Source organism: Piliocolobus tephrosceles, chromosome 19, assembly GCF_002776525.5.
Source record: "Piliocolobus tephrosceles isolate RC106 chromosome 19, ASM277652v3, whole genome shotgun sequence".
NCBI classification, from domain to species: Eukaryota; Metazoa; Chordata; class Mammalia; order Primates; family Cercopithecidae; genus Piliocolobus; species Piliocolobus tephrosceles.
In genome coordinates, this window is record NC_045452.1 from 41,395,370 (window position 1) to 41,403,752 (window position 8,383).

The window sequence follows — 8,383 nt, forward strand, 5'->3', positions numbered from 1 at the left end:
TTGCTTTTGGTGTTTTAGACATGAAGTCCTTGCCCATGCCTATGTCCTGAATGGTACTACCTAGATTTTCTTCTAGGGTTTTTATGGTATTAGGTCTAACATTTAAGTCTCTAACTGAGGGGTTTTTTAACAGTGTAAGTGGTTTCTCCATGTAAAGTAGGTATTTGTATCTCTGCCCAGTACTGTCATAGTCTTTTTTTTTTTTTTAGCTTCTGTAACAGAATACCACATATTGGGTAATTTATAATGAACAGAAATTTATTTCTCACAGTTCTGGAGGCTGCAAGTCTAAGACGGAGGGGCTAGCATCTGGAGAGGGCCTTCTTACTGCATCATTTCATGACAGAAGGTGGAAGAGTAAGAGAGGGTGAAAGAGAAGAAAGTAAGAGAGGGGCCAGACTCATTCTTTTATGAGGAGCCCACTCTCTCAATAGCAGCATTAATCCATCCGTGATGGGGGAGCCCTTATGGCCTAATCACCTTTTAAAGGTTCCACCTCTTAATACCGTCACAGTGGCAATTAAATTTCACGAGTCATGGAGGAGACAAACATTCAAACCATGGCAGGTACCCAGAAAGCAAGCTGACATACAGTCAGGGCATCTGCAGATACATATATATCACATACACATGCACACACATACATGCATATGATTGCATCCCCCCAGCAACTCATTTATTCAGGCAATGTCTCCTGAGCCTCACTGCATCTCACGTACCATCACAGACACTGGGCTGGGGACAAAATGAGTAAAGCATAGTTGCTTACCTTGAAGATTCAGGGTCTGTCAGGGCAGAGAATGAAAGCCAGCCACTGTCACCCCGTGGGCTGAGTGCTGTCCTGGAGGCAGGCACTGGTTGGTGAGGATAGAAACTAAACATATGGGGAGCTCTCTGGCAGGCTTCCAAGGGAGGGCAAGTCTGAGCTGAGTCCTGAGGATTTCGCTAGGCTATGGGGGCCAAGGAAGAGCCTGGGAGACAACAGAGGCAACATGTGGGCACACATCCGCGGGAAGGAGCACAGTCCTTAGAGAATCTTGAGTTCCCACAAGTGCAGAGAAGAGATGGAAGGTTGGGAAGAAGAGGACACACCATCAGTGGCCCAGGGAGCCTTGCTGGGAGCCTGGACTCAATCAGGAACCACTGAACAATTTAAAGCAGGACAGGAACTGATGGAGTCTGAATTAGAGAGAGCCCACTCTGAAGCTCTGTGAGAAATGAAGTGGATGTTGGCAAGACTGGAGCAGTGATCTAGATCTGGTGACTGCCACAGCAACCCCGATGAAAATGGATGAGAGGGCTGCAGAACGCTCTGTAGAGGATGATCACTCTTGGATGAACGTGTCAATGCACAGAGAGGTCTCTGAAAAGATGATCCTGGAAATGTTAACAATGGTTACCTCTGCTGGCAGGATACAAGGTGGTTTTCCTTTTAAATATTTTTCTGGATTAATTAAAATGTTCTGTGTGAGTATATACCATCTTTATAATCCAGAACAAAAAAAAAGATTAATTAAAAACTGACCCTGAGATTGAATACACAAATGGACAGTGGCCAACCACATATAAAAATAGCACTTGGGCCCATAGCCTGCAGCCACCTGCCCAGGAAACCAACTGCTTTTCTACAATAAACAACCCAGGAAGCCAGCCCGTTATAAGTCAGACTTGCAAGAAACCAGTGACACTCCAGAAAGCTAAACAGTAACTTCTGTAACAATTGGCCCAAGTGACCAGGACTTAGTTAATAACCAAATTTCCCTCATTTTTGCTCCTACTTCCAACTTAGGGCCAATTGGAGAAAGTCGAATATGCCTCCTCACCAATCACACAGGATGCCCATGTCTACGTAGCTCACCTGCAGCTTCCCCGTGATGACAGTTTCTATCAGGGCATGCCTGAGGCCTTCCCTCTTTTCCAACATGAAGCTTTCCCACTCCCCTGCCTGCCTTTGAGCTGTTACCAAATGCACGTGTTGGTCCCTTACTACAGCACGTTCTGAACAAATAGCCTCTGTTTTCCTCACTTGGTTGATTTTCACTTATTTCCACAGCCCAAAGAGTTCTGGTGCCTTGGGGACAGTAAAGACGGACCATGAGGAAAGGCTTTTAGGAAAAGGAAGCCACAGGACTTGGTGTGTGTTGGCAGCGGGTGAAAGATGGAGACACAACCCTGAAGAATTGTTCACGAACCCAATTTTTAAATAAATAAATAAAATGAATATTTACCCAAGCCAACAGATACACTGCCCTGTCCCAGTTCACTTTTTCCATTTGCAAATGCCCGTTTTTCCAGGATCTTTCCTCTCTCCCTCCTCACCCCATCATGCATGGCATCAACATAAGACACTGTCAGTGTCAGGCTTCTCCAATCAGGCACAAATTGGGTTATCAGTCGTGTGCAGAAAACTGATACGAGCTTGCTTAGTCGTTGAAAAAGTGAGAAAAAAAAATTGAACCAGCTGGCTAAAGTGGCCACAACTCCCAAACTAAGACGACAAATGTTTACACACATTTGTCAGCAATTCCCCAACCCTTTTTTGATTAGTTAGTTGTGTTCAGTACCCATTATTATATTACATTATGAACTCTTATTAATTTTTCCCAATTACAGAGCCGTCAGCTCCTTCCATTTCAAGAGGTGAAATCCCCCTAAAAGCAGCCCTTTTCTTCTGACTTAAGCCAACCAAGGGACTGCCTTTTGCATCAATTTTATTTCCAACATGCTAAGAGCAGGCATTCCTCAGTACTGGATGTTTTGTAACAGCCCTGCCCAATGGAAATATAATGCCAGCCACCTGCATAATCTTAAATTATCTACTATGAACATTTGAAAGGAAAAAAGAACTAGGTGAAATCAAAATCATGATATATTTTCTTTAACCCACTATATCCAGATATTAAAAGCTCAACATGTAATTGATATGACATTTATCAATGGGATATTTTACTTTTACATTATTACTCTTCAAAATCCCCTGTATGCTTAACACTTACTGCACATCTCAATTCAGACCAGGCAAATTTTAGGCTGGGAGCTGCTGTATTAGCCAGCACAGGTCTGCAAGAGACAAGCAGCTTTCTCTCTTCTCTTCTGGTGACTGACACAGGATTCTCTCTGCAGAAGTTACTCATTTTTCCCAGATAACCTTACCCTTCAGCCCATCCAAAGAGGAACCTGCAGATTAAAGAGGATTTTTTTGTTTGTATGTATCAAAAAGTTATTAGGGAGTATCGGTGCTAGAAGGAGAATTACACAGCACTTAATCCATCAGGTCTTACTGTGTTTTCAACAGCATTATCCAAGTCAGTGTAAGGCCCATTAAAAACAAACACACAAACCAAATCTCTCCTGGTCCAGCTGAGAATATGTTTAAAGAACATTTCTGGAGGCTCAGGGGAAAGGGTATAAATAGAAATGTTAGCACTAAGACTGGGAGCACCAGCATCTTTGAATTTATGATATGAGCCAAAAGTTTGCAAAACGGGGTAAAACATGACTTCTCAAGGACACATCATTTGCAAATGTTGAGTTCTGCAGGCAAGGCAAAGTCAAGAGAAGAGTGCATATCTCTATTTTTCCCTAAAAGAGAGCAGATGTGATCACCTCAGTGTATGTACTTGTGTTGAGAATTCCGTCAAGTGACTTTAAAGAAATCAAATAAACCTTTGCTGGAGAGGGCAAGAATGATTCAGGGGGAAGCAGAGGAAAGCACACAGGCAGTGCCAATGGGCCCCAGGGGAGAAGCAAAGAAGCAGGAGAAAATGTAATTTTAAAAGGACTGTATCCCAAGTGCATGAAACCCAAACAGCATTGCAGTAGACAAGCCACAGGGCAGGGAAGCACAGACCGTTTGTAATCTATGAGCTATTAATAAGTCATGCCCAGGAGACACAGAACACCAAATGGGGCATCATAGTTGGCCCCCAGGGCTGCCTGTCTCCATGGCCCGTGCTGGTTGTCTATGTGAGCAGAGACACAAGCGCTCAAAATCTCCCTGTTAAAAATGAGTGTGAGCATTAAACGAATACAGCCCCGGAAAGTACTAGAAACCACTGTCCTGAAACCCATCATTCCACCTAGGCTTCCTCAAGAGCTAGCCAGGTGCAGAGCATGGTTTGAGCCCCGGGAGAAGCCCAGAGTTTTCATGCTTTATATCAAAGGCATCTCAATGGCAAATCCTTCTATCTCCTTCCAAGTTCACGCACCGTGGCCTTAGAATATAGACTCTACAAACGTAGAACCAGAATGGCTTTGGGTTCCTAGACGGGGCCACTGCAGGGTTATACAAGACCACTGGGCAGGAATCTGCCCCGTTCTGTGCAGCAACTGTCCCAAACCAGAGTACATGGCTTGGTGAGCAGAGAATCAGCAGGGAGCCTTTGTGACTCAGACTGTGTCCCCAGAAACCCTGTCCCCAGAGACCACTCAGGCCTCACCCTAAATAGACTATGACTGGATAGAAGGGAATCAAGTCTTCTTTCCAGATACTTCCCTTCCAGGATGGAAGAGTTGATTGGAGATCAGTTATGATCAGAGCTGCCTGAAGATATTGCAAGGTTATTGCTAGGAAAATCTTTCCTTTTAGCAAGATGATCCTGGAAAAATAAACGCCAACAGAGAAATCGCCCTCTTGACTTTCCTTCTGCTTCATTTTACAAATGCAGCTAATTTTGCAAGAGAAACATTGCCACCCAAGCTGAGGGAAAAAGGAAAATGCAAATATTTCCACTGTCTGATGAAAATCCACCAAGTAGTTCAGGTTAAAGTAGGAATCACCTCAAGGAATAAATGACTGATAAGCACAAATCCAGTTTCCTTCTGGCCACTCTGACCCCAAATGAGACCTGCTCCTCTAGCACACATACCCAGAGAGAGGCAATATGGAACAGGTCTTCTCTTGCCATCGGGCGCTGATGCACAATGAGGATCTCAGAGAAGAAGCAAGCTGTGCTGTGTAAGGAAGCTCTGCACTTCCCCCCCATAACATATCAGTACAACACAGGAAAAGAACATTGCACAATAAAAGAGAAAGTCCAGTCTCACAAAAGGAAACGCATCGTGCCCCCAACATAATTTGTTAGGCAACTCAGGTCAGGAGAAAAGCACGTTGTCCCCCAGTCAACTGCAACAGCCCAGCGCAGCAACTCGTGTCTAATTTGTGTAAGAGCATTATTAAGGACGGTGCTTCCAGGAGGGTGACCGTGAAATGCTGAAGTCAGTTGGAGCTCGTAGGCATTCATCACAGTCACCAGTTATTAATGGCTTGCCAGATGTTCCAACCTGGCCTCAAGCATGGTTGTCAGTGCTGCAGGCTGTAGAGGTGAACAGTACCTTAACAGGGCTGGGATGTAGGCTGTCCAGGCTCATGGGGGAGTCCCCTGCATCGTGCCTCCCTGTCTCCATCTCCCCATGGGGACACTGGCCCTGGATGGACATGCCACCATGCTTTATCTCTCAGACGTCTGTCCTGCACACCCCTGGTTCTCAGGCTTAGGCAGATGAAGACACATGACCATCCAGAGGTGCTGGACTTCGAGTTTTACCATCAAAGCAACTTCTCTTTTTTCAGGTGAAATTAACCATTTACAAGAGTGCAATTCAGCAGTATTTAGTACCTTGATGATGTTGTCCAGCCAACAACTCCATCATGTTCCAAAACATTCTCATTACCCCAAAAAGAAAGCCTATGCTCATGAAGCAGTCACTCCCGACTCCAAAACAACATTTAAGAGGATGTCTTATTTCATTCCAAAAAAAAATGTCTCCTACCCTACCCCACCCTCACCCCCAGACTCAGGCCAGCTTTAAGCCACAAAAAAACCCTGAGTTCCCCTGGCAGGGATTTGTATTTTATTGGTCTTTGCATCCCCAGGGCCTAGCACAGGTCTTGGTACACAGGAGGCGCCTAGTAGAAGTTTACGGGACCAAAATGGCAGAGATGGGGCTCCAAGCCTGTGCTTGAGCCATCAGGTATGCATGTTTCAGCTCATCTGTTTTGAGCCAAGCCCCTAGGCCACACTTTACTATAGACTCTACCTGAAGTTCACCCAAGTCAGTGCTACCGAAAAAGCCAGTGAGAGCCAGGAGGGGGGAATTCTTCCTTCTCAGAGTGCTGACCCCATGTGCTTCCCAATGGCTCGTTCCATAGATGGGGCGCTATACCCCAGGCTCTCTCCCCTTAGGAGACCTTTCAAGGAAGGCTGTTTGTGTCTCTTTCTCCCTTAATAATTCTCCCCAGCTCTGCACCAGCTGCCACTGCCACAGCTGCCGTAGAGGTGGGAGCTGTGCCTTCAGCATCCTCCACGCGGCTGTTCCAGGCCTCATTCAGAGCAGGTGTCCCTGTGTCCTCTGCCTCCAGCTGTGGGTTTCCACCAAGCAAAGTCACAGGCTTTACACCCCTCTTCCTCCCACAGCCCATACACGTCACTCTCGAGGGAAGGTCAGGGGCTTGCGTGGAGTCCATGGGGTGGGGCCCAATGTGGAAACTACACTGGCCCTAGCCCCGACCTCCCTAGTTGCCAAGTCATCGTTCACCAAGCTGAGAGCTTCAGTGAGAAGGGCTGGAAGAGGGATAAGTGCAGAATACATTCAGAGCCTACAGTGCTGAGGTTTGGGGGCTTCCTGGCATCTGGAGGGGCAGCACCACACTCGAATATAGAATGATTCCATTTGCAAGCCCATAGGGAAAAACTGGAGTGGGTGAAGGTGAAAGCGCCGTGGGTGGTCTGTAGGTAATCCCAGCCTCGGGCTGTCCCCGTTTCTGGTGATAGGATTCTATTTTAGAACCTTCACTTTCATCTTACCCTCTGAGTCTAGCAACAGAGTCTAAGCTAACCTCCCATTTGTGTCAGAGAATCTTCCTCTGTTTGGGTAATATGTCACTCTCCTTTTTCCTTGTTGCTGGTTGACTGAGTCATGTCTCTTTCTACTGAGGCAAGGGGAAGGGAGGGGGAGCCGGTGCACACTGAGGACAATAGGGGACGCTGACAGCGAATGCTCAGGCTGACAGCTTTGGGCTGTTTCAGGGGAAACGGGGACACGCTGGGCTGGCCCTGAGCGAATCGTGAAGAAGGCACAGCGGGGGTGTGCCCATCTCCAACGTCCCTGCCATTCATTCCAGGAGCCACCAAACCAAATATCAAATACGTTCCACAGAACCAAGATGTGCATAGGTTATCCTAAGCTCAAATGAGTTTGGGAAAGCACATGTAAGCAATTATATATATCATAGGATTTCTCAGAGCCCTTAATAGGCCGCTTGTTCTAGAACTCTCCAAGAGGGAGACAGAGTGGGCAACATTTCCGAAACCTGTCATCCCTTTATTTCCCTTCCACGTCACCCCCTCCTTCCCACCACCTCCCAGCAAAATAGGCTCCCTTCACCCCCACTGCGAGGATGTAGGACTCGTTTCAGTGGGGGTGCTGCAGTGAGCTCAGGTCCGCTCATGACGGCTGATGGTTAAATAGCGGGAATTTTGTGAGCTGGTCAACAAGTGATAGTTTGCAGTCAGCCATGGTGGGAACTTGTAAACCACAAACATTGACAAATGCTACAAATTGAGGCTTTTCTTTTTGTTAAGACAGATCAATTTATAGAGACTTCCTGGGATTGGAGGGGGCCTATTGTGTCCAAGAATTCCTCACTGGTGCTCTCTCCTTTATAGAACCCCTAGACTAGGCTCTCCTCCGTAGAACCTTTTAGGGTCTGCACAGTCTCCACTTCGCACAGACTGGAAGAGCAGAGATCCATGCACAAAGCCATAAGCCCCTCAACTCCTCCCCAGTGGGAGCATCTTCAAGACACCCCTACCAGGAAAAAAAACAGCTGGTATCTCCCCACTAGTGAAGTCATTTTGAGAAGAAAAATAATATTACTTGAGCCTGACACAATAGAAAGCCAGGAGGCCACATCTACCCTAAAGATTTCAACCTCTGTCTTCTGGTACCTCAAAGCCTCAGGGTACACAAGAGGATGACTCAAACAAATTGAGAAAAGCACTTAAAATGCAAGAGACCTGCTGATAATGAAGCCGGCGGGACTGAATATCGTCTCATTCAGTTAGGGCTAAATGGAAACGGATGGCCTGCTTCAATCCAGGGCCATTTTGAAGGGAATGCATGTGTCTGGTTCACAGGAAAGCAAGTTATCCGAGAAATGAAGGCAGACGCTGAGAGAAGAACTACACCTACATGTTTGACCCATGGAGGAAAAGAATCATTTTCTTCTCTGAAACCTGGGGAAATATAACACTCACAAAACACAATTGTGTATGTGACCACAAAGGGAGACATTGCGCTCCCATCAACCGAAACCGAAACCCTGAGTTCCCCTAGCAGGGATTTGTATTTTATTGGTCTTTGCATCCCCAGGGCCTAGCAC

At 46.4% G+C, this 8,383-nt stretch overlaps 1 protein-coding gene across 2 annotated transcripts in view; it reads left to right on the forward strand.

Annotated features, from left to right (window-relative positions):
* The window catches only part of KCNJ6 (potassium inwardly rectifying channel subfamily J member 6), a 308,832-nt gene that overhangs the window by 178,085 nt on the left and 122,364 nt on the right, over positions 1 to 8,383 (forward strand). The window lies entirely within an intron of this gene.